The sequence below is a fragment of the Vitis riparia genome, chromosome 15, assembly GCF_004353265.1.
Source record: "Vitis riparia cultivar Riparia Gloire de Montpellier isolate 1030 chromosome 15, EGFV_Vit.rip_1.0, whole genome shotgun sequence".
NCBI classification, from domain to species: Eukaryota; Viridiplantae; Streptophyta; class Magnoliopsida; order Vitales; family Vitaceae; genus Vitis; species Vitis riparia.
The window spans coordinates 210,687-225,604 of NC_048445.1; the positions used below are offsets into that span (position 1 = coordinate 210,687).

The 14,918-nt window shown below is 36.9% G+C and overlaps 1 long non-coding RNA gene and 1 pseudogene across 1 annotated transcript; one reads left to right on the plus strand and one right to left on the minus strand.

The window, feature by feature from the left end:
- Window positions 1–1,408: 1,408 nt before the first annotated feature.
- Window positions 1,409–10,924, minus strand: LOC117931797. The gene is made up of 3 exons (XR_004654093.1): window positions 10,906–10,924; window positions 2,323–2,378; window positions 1,409–1,872 (listed from the first exon to the last, which is right to left on the minus strand). It is a non-coding gene; the product is annotated as an uncharacterized LOC117931797 (long non-coding RNA).
- Window positions 10,925–12,966: 2,042 nt separating this feature from the next.
- On the plus strand, window positions 12,967–14,621 carry LOC117931796 (annotated as a pseudogene).
- Window positions 14,622–14,918: the final 297 nt, after the last annotated feature.

A 14,918-nucleotide genomic window follows, 5' to 3' on the forward strand; every position in this document is an offset into this window, starting at 1 on the left:
TGTGTATATGGGTAAGTGATGAACCAACTTGGGGATGTAGATGGAGAGGCATCTGTATGGAGCCAATCTGGAGTAGCAGATACAGTAGACGTAACCGCCTTCCCATATGAGGAATGCATGGCACATTAACAGAAGAGGGAGCGGGATGCAGTGAAGTCTGACTAGAACTAATAGAAGCATCCACAGAATTCAAAACATTAGATGCCACCGAGGTATGAGGACCATTAACCGGCTGTATAACTAAATCTTGGATTGCCTTTCCTGCGTCCTCATCCCTCCTGCCAGAACCATCAATGCTCACTTGAGGAGAGCCATCAGTAAGTTGAGGGCTTTGTCCTTCATGTATCCCACCAAAAGCACCTTGTTCCTCTACAGTACCAAGAGAAACCTTCGATAGCATAAATGTGCTTTCTTCATTTCCTGAACTTCTCTCAAACTCATCACTTGGCATTCTAACTTCAACACCCTCATCCAAGCCCAAGACCGAGTTGTCTACCGTGTGGGGAGAGCCTTTCTCTCCTAAATGCACATCCTCCAACTCCTTGGTCAGGTTAATATGCTCATCTACTTCATGCACTTCATCTTCTTCATCTGAACTCTCTCAGAAGCAATTCGATTAAAACGACCAGACCAAACATGATGCCCAACAAATACATGCATAAAGTCACCTAGCCATGATAAGTGTGTTGCAACTCTTCATACCCATGGACTGAGAACATATTTCTTGCAGTACCTTACCTCTTCAGGCAGAGATGGGAAATCTGATGCGGTCTACAGCCAAGCACCAGGAATAGAGGAAAACAGCAAACAGAACACAAATAATGGGAACCAAATGAACCCCCACCAACCTCATTTCACGTATCAATCAATGAGCTTAGACGTAGGAGTGGGTCAAAGCAGATTTCAAATGAGTTTTAAAACAAAATTAAGACATGAATGCCAATATCTCATATGAAATCTCAAAACAACAGGGGACATAAAACAGATTAGAAATCAAAGGCAAGTGCAAACAAGCTCAAATTCCATAAAAATAAAAATAAAAAACAAACGAAAATCCCCAATAAATACATTCAAACACCAAAATAGAATCTCATGATACCCAGATAATGCAATAAAATGGCATGAACGTGGAAAAGCTAACCTATAGAAATAATATCTAAGCCTCCTTTTTTCAAGGCTCTTCCCCTGCGTGTTTCTTCTTGTCTCTGACTGGGTTTCTCTTCCAAGAAAATACAACTGATATCCCTTTACCCAAGCAATCTTACTCCTCGGGTAACCACACTGCAGCTCCCTCCCTCTGTCACCTCTCAAAACTCTCTCTCATGTACTCCCTCAACAAGACTTGCATCTCAAGCTAACCTCTTACTACCCAAAATCTCTCTCCAAACAGCAATGAAGACATCACCCTCAAAAAAAAAAAAAAATCTCTGTAAAAAAATCACCTCCCTCTCAATACGCTCTCTCTCCCCCCTCCAACTTGCTGCCCAAGCTAAAGGAATCCCCTCTAGAAACCGAGTTTGCTCCCTCTCTAGCTAAAACTCTCCTCCCAAGCTCTCTGCAACTCAAAAATATCTCTCTCAAACCAGCCCACGGAATACCCTCCTCAGACAACAACTTCTCCCTCCCTCTAGCTTGCTACCCAAGCTAAAGATGAAAACCTCTCTAAAAATATCTCCTAAAAAAACCCACCCCTGAAAAACACCATCTACTCCCTCAAAATATCTCCCCCCAAAACGACAACGAAGACCCCAACTAGCTGGCTACGCTCCTGCACCAGCTCACTAACGGCCTGCAACTTTTCCAAACTCTTCTTGACACGTGTCCACCTTATTGCCTCTTCAATCCACTATTATGATTCCATAGCAGCCATCCCTGAAGCAACACGTGGCTCTTTGAGAGCCTTGGTAAGAAAAACTTACAGAAAAGTGAGAAAAAATGAGCCCTAAAATGGGGGTCAACACACATGATAATTGTTACGGCCTATGTATTCATAAATGAAGCTTTAATTTTTTTTTTAATTAATTCAAACCAAATTTTGGCCTAAAATAGATACAATAATATGATCTTTCTTTTTGAATTCAATAATTCTTTCCAAAGATAGAAAAAAAAAGTTTTAACTTTAGATTGCCCAAGAACATAGAATCTCCAAATTTCATAAAATAAATAAAAAACTATTTAAATGACTTGACCATATGTAATTTCGTATTGAACTCGGTATTCTTCCAAGCATGAAATCATCTTAAAAATTCTTTAGATCTATTTTTTCCACTAATTTTAATAAATATTTTAACATTCAGTAAAACCAAAAATAGAGAGGCATACCTTATTGAGTTGAGAAGGAAGCAAGAGATGTCTTCATTTTTTGTGGTTTGAGTTCTCTGCATAAGAACTTTTGATTTTATTGTAATGACAAATTAAGAAAAATATGATCTCAAAATTTTTAATCTATGGTAATGACCAAATAAAAAATATATAGCTATGAAATGAGAAGTATATCATAAGTTACATGTATCCAACGTGAAGATCAAAAGATATGGCAAAGATATAGCTTTGAAGGAAAGAGGTAGGGACCAGAGTAAAAATAAAAAATAAAAATAAAAAAATCATGAGTTATAATAAACACACAAAAACTTTTATATTTCATGAAGTGCCCTAAGTATGATTTAAAAATAATAAGTAATTATTGATATTAGTTGTAAAAGAGAAAAATATCAAATATCAAATGAAAAACAAAAATAGATAAAAAAAAAATAGTTTTAATTATTGGTATTAGTTATGAAAGAAAAAAAACCTATAAAGGATTAAATGAAACCAAAAATACAGAAATTTATATTAAAAAAATAAAAAATATTTTCAAAGAATTAAAAAAAGATAGCAAGAATTTTTTTTTTAGAAGAATTTTTCAATTTTTTCTTTTGTAAAAAAACTTTTTAAAAAATCATTAATTTTAATAAAATTTTAGAATTTTTTGAAATAATTAAATTGATAAATTTTCTATTTAAAATTTATTATAATATAGAGGTAGCACTATCATTATCAATAGTAAATTAGTTACAACATGATTAAACCTAAAATTTTAGGTATCTTAAAAATCTTAAAGTCAACCAAAACAACCTACACTAAAAAAGTTATTTAATAAACTATAAATTATTTAAATTAAATTAAATTTTATTAACAATTAAGTAGAAATAATCTAAATAATTATATAGTCATTTGTAGTTTAGTAACTACTTAATTAAATTTAAAAATTTAAACATTTAACAAATATCAAAATCAAACCAAATATCCCATCACTAAAAATATTAACTTTATAATTAAAAAAACATTTTTAAAAATTTGTTTTATGATATATATTACGATTTAAATAAAATTAATTTTATAAGCATTAAATAAAATAAAAAATATGATAAATAAATTTTTGATAAAATCTATTTAGTATCGGCATTTATCTAATTTCTTTTTTTTCATACAAAATCGTTTTATGAGGAGCTGAAAGCTTATATTTTGGCTTTTTATTCTTTAACATTCCTAAATAAATAGAAGGATATTTTGCCCCAAGCCCACCATGCTCCTTCACTAGCCCTAGGTCATGCTCTCACCTTTTAGATTGTTTATAAATGGATGCTTCGCTTTCTCACATTACGAAATGAGAAATAGGCCAAAGCGAGGGCAAAATAACTACTAAATTATATATGTTTCACGTAAATAAAGTTTTTGTAACATAATCAATCAATTTAAGAAACATATCATAATTATTAAGCTCTAAAGATATAGTTTACGTGAAAATATTCACTTTCCATTTTGCCTCCTAAATTGCATGCTTTTGACTACCTTCAAAATTTCGATAATCTATTCCAAATATGATACTTGAATAAGTCATAAAGTATTTTTTTTAAAAAAAGAAAAAAAGAAAAATGAGTTCTAACTTTCAAACAAACCTAAGGTAGGGGTTCTCAAAATTTCCTAAAATTTTAGGAAAATTAAGAACACATAATTAAAATAAAATCATGAAAAGAAAAAAAAGGAAAAAATGACTCACTAGGTTATGATTTTAAAAATTATTTAGATATTTCTTTTTTCACTAATTCAATCTAACAAATAATTTAACCAATGATTAGTTATAATTCCATGATATGATAATGATAGTTGTCCTCTACTTTTTCATCTTAAAAAATGAAGCAAAATAAGTATTAATTCATGCTTTAAAAGATGATTATGCAGTTTAAAAAACATATGACTTGGCATACCAATTTAGATATGAAGTTCTAAATAAAAATTGTAATTAATTCAAACAAAAATTTTGGCCTACCAAAATAGCTACGATTTTTCTTTTTAAATTCAATAATTCATTGTAAAGATAAAGCTTTGATAGCTGCTAAGATATTTATTAAGGAAAAAAAAAGTTTTAACTTTAGATAGGCCAAGAATAGGGGATCTCCAAATTTCATAAAATCTTTGGATGATTAAAAACAAATAAATCAAAATAAAAGCTTGAAAAGAAAAAACTTATTTAAATGACTTGACCATATCTAATTCGATATTGAACTCCATATTCTTCCAATCATCTAATCATTTTAAAAATTTCTAGTAAGTATTTTAACCTTCAATGAAACCAAAAACAGAGAAGGCATACATTATTTGGGTGAGCTGGAAACAGGGATGTCTTCATTTTTTTCTAGTTTGAGTTCTTTGTATAAGAACATTTTATTTTATTGTAATGAATAAATGAGAAAAATATAATCTCATAATTTTTAATCTATTGTAATGAGTAAATAAAAAAAATATAGATATATAATTAGAAGTATATAAGTTAAATGTTTCAAACCATCTTTTATAAGAATATCAAAAGATATGGCCATAAAGGACAACGGAGTTAGGTGGATAGGGGGAAAAGTCAAAAGACCAAAAAAAAAAAAAAAACTCTTAATTTATAATCAACATACAAAAACTTTTATATTTCATGAAGTGGTCTAAGTGTCATTTTAAAAAGTACGTAATGATTGACATTAATTATGAAGGAAAAAAAATATATGAACTAACAAATGAAACAAGAAAAATAGAAAAAGAAGTGTTGTAATTGTTGATATTAGTTATGAAAAAAAAATAAAAACTATCAAATGAAACAAGAAAAATAGATAAATAAGTGTTTTAATTATTGATATTTGTTGTATTATGTGACTCATATTGAGTGAAAAACATATGGAGAAAAATGTGCAAATACCGAAACAAAGCGAAGTGAAACGGAACAGAGTAACGACATTTGCCATTTAAGCTTGTATTTTTATTGTTATGGGCGAATGATAGGTTGGGAGGGTCTGAGGAAGGAGGGCGTCTTCTCGCAATATAGTGTAGGGTTATTTTGGAATTTCATTACCTAAGGGTTAGTACAAATACCCTTTTTATATAACCCTAATTTTAGCTATAGTGAAAGTTTTCTTCCCTATTCTCGTGGATGTAGACAATCTGTTGAACCACATTAAATTTGTGTGTTTTTCTTTTCATTTTCTCTAATTTTCACCATAAATCGTTGCATGAAACTTAACAATTGGTATCAAAGCGTCAAGTTCGATGTCAGGGATTTCTTCTACGAAGTTCGACATAGTCAAGTTCGATGGATTCGGGAATTTCGATTTATGGTAGATGACGGTTAAGGATTTGTTAGTGCAACAAGGTATGGTGAAGGTGTTATCCGGAAAACAACCAAAAAGAATGAATGAAATGGATTAGAAGGATTTGGAAGCAAAGGTTGCGGCAACTATCAGGCTTTGTTTGGCTGATAATGTGATGTACCATGTCATGGATGAAGAATCACCGACGATAATTTGGTTGAAATTGGAAAGTCGGTATATGTCTAAGTTGTTGAAAAACAAGTTGTATCTGAAGCAGAAACTGTATGGTCTTAAGATGGTAGAGGGCTCAGATCTAAGCCAGCATATCAATGTGTTTAATCATATCATTAGTGATTTTAAGCGAATTGATGTGAAGTTCGAAGACGAAGACAAGGCGTTGATGTTATTGAATTCCCTTCTTGCTTCTTCTACATATGAAAATCTAGTTACAACTCTAATGTGGGGAAAAGAAACTCTTGATTTGGAGGAGATCACAAGTATTCTTTTAGGATTCAATAAGAAGAAAAAAGCCAATAATGAGAGTTCTTCGGGTGAAGGGCTTGTGGCAAAAAGTAATCAGGAACGCGGGAGAAACAAGTTTCGGAGCGAATCGTGTAACAATAAATCTCGATCTAAATCCAAGAAGAGAAATGACATACAATGTTATAAGTGCGAAAAAAATAGGGCACATGAAACGAGATTGTCCAGAGAAAAAGAAAGGGGGCTCGGTATCGAAAAATAAAGAGGGTATCAAAGTCTGCAAATGCAGTGATAGAAGAAGACTCAGAGAGTGGTGATGGTGATATGTTGTTGGTTTCATCCAGTTCAAATCATCTTACAGATTCTTGGATCTTGGATTTAGCATGGTCTTATCATATGACACCCCATAAAAATTGGTTTAACACATACAAGTTAGTAAATTCTGGTTCTGTTCTGATGGGTAATGATGTTTCATGCAAAGTTGCTGGAATAAGGAATATCATAATTAAAATGTTTGATGGTGTTGTTAGAACATTGTGTGATGTTAGACCTGTACTTGATTTAAGAAAAAATATGATTTCTTTGGGGACTTTAGATTATAACGGGTTTAGTTACAAGTCTACAAGTGGAGCAATGAAGGTGAGTAAAGGTGTTATGACAGTGATGAAAGGGCAAAAGCTAGCAAGTAATATTTATAAACTGTTAGGTTCCATAGTTGTAGGTGCAGTTGCAACTGTAGAGTCTGAGTCAGACAGTACAGTTTTATGGCATATGCAGTTAGGGCATATGGGTGAGCGTGGGATAATGGAGCTTCATAAGAGAAATTTGTGTCAAAACATGTAAACTTGATTTATGCATGTATTGTGTTTTTGGGAAACAGAATAAAGTGCAGTTCAAGATAGCCACACAAAACAGAGGGGTTTCTTGACTATGTTCATACAGATGTTTGGGGACCAATAAGAGTAGCATCATGGGAGGAAATATGTATTTTGTGACTTTTATTGACGATTACTCACTAAAGGTTTGGGTATACTTCATGCGGCACAGGTCAAAAACATTTTCCAAGTTTAAGTTGTAGAAAGCTGAAGTAGAAAACTAGACAGGGAGAAAGATAAAGTGCCTCAGGTTAGATAATGGTACTGACTATACAGATTCAAAATTCACAAAATGGTGTGAGCAGCATGGGATAAAAAGACACTTCATAGTACGCAAGACACCACAACAGAATGGTGTAGCAGAAACGATGAACAGAACAATAGCTGAAAGAGCTTGATGTCTTAGATTGAATATAGGGCTTGAAAAGAAATTTTGGGCAGAAGCAATGAACATGACATATTACTTGATCAACAGGTCACCCAGAGCAGCATTAGATGGGAAAGTAGTAGAAGAGGTATGGACAGGCAGTCCGATAGATTACTTTGGTTTGAGAGTATTTGGGTGCCCAACTTATGTGCATATTTCTAATGAGGAAAGATCGAGCTTGATGCGAAGTCTAGACAATATGTTTTTTGGGGTATCAGAAATGGGTGAAAGGCTTCAAGCTCTGAGATCCAAAGGCAAACAAGGTGGTGATCAGTAGAGATGTGATTTTTGATGAGAAAGACATGTTACAATGTACTCAGAAATGAGAGAAACAGGAACCAGAAAATGGCAGCAATAGTGAGCAACTGATACAGGTGGAATTAGAGACTCATGATATAGAGGATCGTGCTCGGAATGTAGGGAAGTCTAGTTCAGAATATTAGAAGCATCACAGTATAACCACAAACAGACATAGACGCACTATCAAGCCACCTACCAGGTATGGTTTTGAAGATTTGGTTTCTTATGCACTAATTACTAGTAGTGGGGATCCTACTACCTTTCAAGAGGCAATACACAACTAAAAGAAAAGTGGATGGATGGGTGCTATGGTGGAGGAGACTTAGTCTTTTGCATAAGAACCAGACATGGGAGTTGGTGGAGCTTCTAGAGAGGAAGAGAGGAATATGATGTAAGTGGGTGCACTAGAAGAAAGAAACAGTTTTAGAAAAAAATAGTGAAAGGTTCAAAGCTCGTTTAGTAGCAAAGGGTTACTCATAGAGGAAAGAGGTTGACTATGATGGGATTTTTTCCCCCCGTGGTCAGACACACTTCCATTAAGATAGTGTTGGGCTTGGTAGCACATTTTGACATGCAGTTGGAGCAAATGGATGTAAAGACAACTTTTCTTCATGGTGACTTAGAGGAATTGGTTTATATGGTACAACCATAAGGGTTTATTCAACCTGGACAAGAGCACTTGGTCTATAAATTGAGAAAATCACTTTATGGGTTGAAGTAATCCCCAAGGAAGCGGTACAAGCGATTTGACTCCTACATGATCAGGATTGGCTACAAGAGATGTGAGTATGATTATTGTGTTTATGTAAAGAGCCTAGATGATGATTCATTTATTTTTCTATTACTCTATGTGGATGACATGTTAATTGCTACAAAGAGTATGATTAAGGTCAATAAGTTGAAGTCTTTGTTGAGCAAGGAGCTTGACATGAAGGATTTAGGGGCGGCCAAGAAGATCCTTGGGATGGAGATTCATAAGGATAGAGTTTCAGGGAGACTATGGTTATCTCAGCATAGCTATGTCAAGAGAGTGTTGAAGAGGTTTAACATGGATAATGCAAAACTGGTAAGTACACCCTTAGCAGATCATTTCATATTGTTTACTAATTAATGTCCAAAAATAGATGATGAAGTGAAAGACATGTCAAAGGTTCCATATGCAAGTGCAGTGGGATGCTTGATGTATGCTATGGTTTGTACAAGACCATATTTGACACATGTTGTTAGTGTGTTGAGTAAGTTTTTATCAAATCCGGGAATGCATTGGGATGCAATAAAGTGGATCTTTAGATACTTAAAGGGTACTACAGATTATGGCATCATGTTTAGCAAACAACAAAGTAATCCTTCAGTTAAGGGATATGTTGATGCAGACTATGCAAGAGACTTGGATGATAGGAGGTCTACCACAGGTTATGTATTCACCCTTGGTGGAGGACCTATTTGTTGGAAGTCTATGATACATTCTCTAATTGCACTATCTACTACCGAGTCAGAATAAATGGCAATAGCTGAGGCTGCAAAGGAATCATTATGGCTTATAGGTTTGGTCAAGGAGTTGGGTATTCAACAAGGTGGAGGTCAATTATATTGTGACAATCTGAGTGCCATTTATTTGGCAAAGAACCAGGTGTATCATGCAAGGACCAAACATATAGATGTGAGGTTTCATAAGATCAGGGAATTGGTTTCTTTTGGTGAATTGTTACTTGAGAAGGTTCACACCTCTGAGAATGCAGCAAACATGTTGACAAAGCTTGTTACCACAGAAAAGTTCAAGCATTGCTTGAACTTGATTAATGTCTCTAGATGTTAGATAGGAGATTCCCTAACTATTGTCCCAGGTAGAGTTACTAGCTATGTTTTTTGTTTCCTAAGGGGGGTGATTATTCGCCAAGATGGAGATTGTTGTAGTATGTGGCTCATATTGAATGAAAGACATATGGAGAAAAATAGGCAAATGTCGGAGTGACGACATTTGCCATTCAAGCTTGTACTTTTATTGTTGTGGGTGAACGATAGGTTAGGGGGGGAGAGGGGGCAATGCCCCCTATGGTATGGTGTAGAGATATTTTTGGAATTTCATTACCTGAGGGTTAGTATAAATACCCTTTTTATATAACCTTAATTTTAGATATAGTGAAAGTCTTCTTCTATGTTCCCGTGGATGTAGGCAATGTGCTAAATCACGTTAAATCTGTGTGTTTTTCTTTTCGTTTTCTCTAATTTTCACCATAAATCATTGCATAAAACTCAACAATATTAGTTATGAAAGGAAAAAAAAAAAAAAACTTGTAAGTATCAAATGAAACAAGAAAAATAGTTAAAGAAAAGTTTTAATTATTGATATTAGTTATGGTAGGGAAAAAAATAACCTATAAAGTATCAAATTAAACAACAAAAATAGATAATTTTTTTTTTAAAAAAAAATTATTAAAAATTTTAAAAAAATTCAAACAATATTTCAAAAGATTTTTTTAAAAAAAAATAGAAAGAAGTATGATTATAAATTTTTAAGAATTTTACATTTTTTTAACAAAACTTAAAAAAAAAATCAATAATTTTTTTGTTAGAAATTATTAATATATTTAGTTACTATATTAGAATTATATATTTAGTTAGTATATGTTTATTGATTTAATTACCATATCTCTTATTTAATTAATTATTACATTGGAATTATTATTATTTTTAGAAGTAATGGTGCATTAGTTTTTATTTCCTTTTATTAGGTCTATTTAAATTCTAATGGTATTGTACCTATTTTTAAAAGAATTTGTGATAAGAAATTTTAAATTTTCTTTTCTATCTTTTACTCTTTGAATCCCTTTTGGATTTCAATATTTCTAATAAATTTAAGTATTTTTTAAAAATAATTAAATTGATAAAACTTTTATTTAAAATTTATTTCTAACAATATAATATAGAGGCAACACCATTATTATCAATTGTAAATTTGTTGCGTCAAGATTAAACCTAAAAGCTTAGGTATTTTAAAAATATTAAAGTCAACCAAAACAACCTGCCACTAAAAAAAATTCTAAAATTTTGGGATAATGAATAACACACAATTAAAATAAAATCATGAAAATAAAAGATATATATATATATATATATATATATATATATATATATATATATATATATATTTCTTCTTTCACTAATTCAATCTAGTAAATAATTTAATCACCAGTAAAATAAAAAGAAGACATACCTTGCTAGGGGTTAAAGAAAGCTTTGATCCTTTGGAAACTAGAAAATTCTTTCTTGGCTGGGTGATCTTCTCTATCACCAAGGCTTCCTCTTGATGGCTGAGGCCAAAAGATCTGATCTTGGGCGTATATAAGATGTATCCCACAACTTTTCAATTTAAAGGATTCGTTATCGCGACATCGAAAAGAGCCACCGCCATTGGAGTGTAAAGAGCCTTCAAGGTGTTCCACCGACTGGATCGAAACTTACTTGGAATGTGAATTTGAGGGAAATAGGTCACCCACAATGCTGGATCTGATGTAGCACGACTATCATAGCATATGTAGTTATACGATAAACAACGGAGATAGTAGCCTTTACATTTTGGATCAAACCATATATCACCAATTTGTTTAGATTGATCACCATGGGATAGTGTCAATATACATCGTGGAAAATCGTCACATGTGGTCTCACATTCACCATCATCAAGAGGAACATGATGGAAGAATAAAACAAATCCCAACAAGTTGTTATCTTCACGCCAATTCATTGGAAGCAAGCTCTACTGTTACTTCACATCCCATTCTCTGATGACTTACCCACTCTGGTATTCCACTACTTCCTGGAATAACAATATTGCATTGCTGCAGAAAAATGTCATGTAAATCTCATGCAAGAAAAAAATAATAATTATGCCATGAAAATTGTAGGGATCCCTCCCCCTGACGACACATGGCACGCATTTCTATCCGGATCATATCCATCCAGATTCCCCCAAGAGAACACATGGCGCGCTTCTCCTATCCGGACTCCCTGAGAGAGAAGCACACGGCACTTGCAAACATCACATTCGGACTACCGCCATATCGCATCCGGACGATCGTCATATCCTATCCGGATATGTTTGTCTGGATCATTAACTGAAGTAAGCAAGTCTTGCACGTCATCACAACAGCTTGCCATGGCCCACGTTCCGCCACTTGCAGAGTGAAATGACAGGAATGAAGTGACGGCAAGTCACTTCCCACGATCTTTGACAGTCACGGCGCCTCCCACGATCTCTGTCAGCCGCCCGTAGGGTGATGATGGCCCTACCACCACCTAGAGGCATCATGATAAACCAAAAAGTCTTCTATCATTAAAGAAGGAGAGAGAACTTCTGTCACTATATATATAAACCTTCACACAAGGAAGAAGGTAAGCTTGCAATACCTAGTAAAAAGCCAACTGATTTATCTCTCTTTCCATGGCTGACAAAACCATCGGAGGGTGTGTCCGGACGCCCTGTCCGAACGCCTTTTGCAGGAACGATTGAGTCAAGAACCTATATTGGTTGAGATCGTGCGTTCATCCATTTGGCAACTACGTGGATCATCAGGGACGCGAGGCCTCAACATTGGCGCCATCTATGGGAACAATTTCGCTGATTTAGTCACCGGCAAAGATGGTTACACCTTCCAGAAGCCGTTCATCTGCTAGAGGAGAGGAAGATAATTCTGAATGGCGCAAAGCCATCGAAAGAAGACAGTTAGCAAGCGAGCGACAACTGCAAGCTCTCATCCAAGAGACGACAAGATTAAGAGAGGAAAACGCAATATTACGTATTCAGGCATCATCGATGGGGCCTCCCCGTCGTCAGCATTCAAGAGGCCAGGTAGCCAACTCAAGGCCTCACCCAGAGTCGATATACCCCGGAACAGCGGGAGTAATCCCTGAAACGCACAACGCTGGGCCACATGAGCCACACACACCCATGCCTCGAGCTCCCCGTGAGGAAAGCTCGGACTCTTCTCGTTTCTCATCTAAGAGACAACGTGACAGAAGATCCCAGTTGTCGGGCACAATGCGTGCGAGACTGGGTCCCCAAGAGCCTGGCAGGCCTAGGCCACCAATAGCCACCACATGGGGAGTGCCCTATGATCCTACGGTCACCCCTATGCCATAGAACGTTCTCCCGCAGGGTGACCCCTTGGTCACCCCTATGGTGTAGAACGTTCCCCCGTACCAAGCGGTACGACAAACTGGAAGAAATCCCCCAAACGAGCCACCCATTGGCTCCATCAGCAAAAGGCTGGACGACATGCTCTCCACGTCTTTCTGCTCTCATATCATTCATTACGAGCCCCCAAGGGGATTCCTCGTACCAAAATTCTCCACATACGATGGGTTTAGCGACCCCTTCAACCATATCATGCATTATCGACAGTTCATGACTCTCGATATAGGCAATGACGCATTGCAATGCAAAGTTTTCCCCGCCAGCCTACAAGGGCAGGCCCTCTCATGGTTTCACCGCCTACCTCCCAACTCTGTCGATAATTTCAGAGACCTTTCAGAAGCCTTCGTGGGACAATACCTATGCTCTGCTCGGCATAAGCAGAACATTAGCACCCTGCAAAACATAAAAATGAAGGATAACGAATCCTTGAGGGAATTCGTGAAACGATTTGGTCAGGTTGTCTTACAAGTGGAGGCTTGTAGCATGGACGCTGTCCTACAGATCTTCAAGCGAAGCATCTGTCCAGGCACCCCATTTTTTGAGTCACTCGCTAAGAAGCCTCCTACGACGATGGACGACTTGTTTCAACGTGCGAACAAATACTCAATGCTCGAAGATGACCTGCGAGCAGCCACCCAGCAAGTCTTGGTTGCCGGACAGCCATCCAAGGGTAGTACAGAAAGAAGTGCCAAACTTCCGGACAGGCCAAGGCCATCCGATCGAAGGCAGGAAGGGCCAAGTCGCCCTGAAATGACACCCCTCACACCCCTTTCCATAACTTATGAGAAGCTTCTCCCTATGATCCAAGACATGTCCGATTTCAGGTGGCCTAGACCCCTTGGATCGGACCCATCCAGAAGGGATCATAGCAAAAAATGCGCCTACCACAAGGAGCATGGCCACACAACGGAGACATGCAGAAGCCTCCAGTATTTGGTGGAAAGGCTTATAAAGACGGGACATTTGAGGCAGTACCTCCGCTCAGATGCCAGAGGTAGAGACGCCTCCCAGAATCACAACTCTAGAACCCCCACGGTTCCAGCCGCCCCCAAAGCCGTCATAAACTACATTAATGGAGGCCCATCGGATGAGGAGTTCAACTCCAAACGAAAAAGACAGAAATTGTTGCGAGAAGCAATGGTGCGTGAGCGTGTCAACTCCATCCGGCCTGGGATAACTGGGGGGGGGAGGGCCCTCGCCCCATAGACGAGACAATCATTTTCCCACCAGTAGACCTCACACGGATATTGCGGCCGCACCGTGATGCCCTCATTCTATCCTTGGGGATGGACAAGTTCGACATAAGACGCATCTTAATTGACCCAGACAGCTCAGCCGATCTGGTACAAGCATCGGTCATAAGCCACATGGGACACAATTTAGTTGGTCTCGAAAACCCTGGAAGAATCTTGTCCGGATTCAACGGGGCATCAACTATTTCCTTGGGAGACATTGTGCTGCCAGTCCAAGCTGGCCCAATCACTCTCAACGTTCAGTTTTCGGTGGTACAAGATTTATCACCCTTCAACGTTATCTTGGGGCGCACATGGCTGCACTGCATGAAAGCCATCCCCTCCACGTATCATCAGATGGTAAGCTTTCTTACCGAGCATGGGCAAATCAACCTGTACGGCAGCCAGTTAGCCGCTTGCCAATGCTACCAGATAGCAAGAGAAGCAGGGACCAGTCAGGAAGATAAGTCCATCGCTGAGTCCACCCACGCACTTGACCAATAGCAATCACTGTGTCCGGCGGACAAAGATCCCCCGGTAGCGGATTCCTTGCAAACAATCCAAATTTCGAAAGGGGAGGCTCACCTTACTCATATCAGTTCCCTCCTGACGCCTGAAGAGACCCAGAACATCCAAGACGCCCTCCGACAAAACCATGACGTTTTCGCATGGGCGCATTCTGATATGAAGGGAATTCACCCCTCCATCGTCTCTCATAGGTTTAACGTCTTTCCAACAGCAAAACCCATCCGGCAGAGGGTTAGACATTTCCACCCGGACAGGCAAAAAATCATCCGGGAT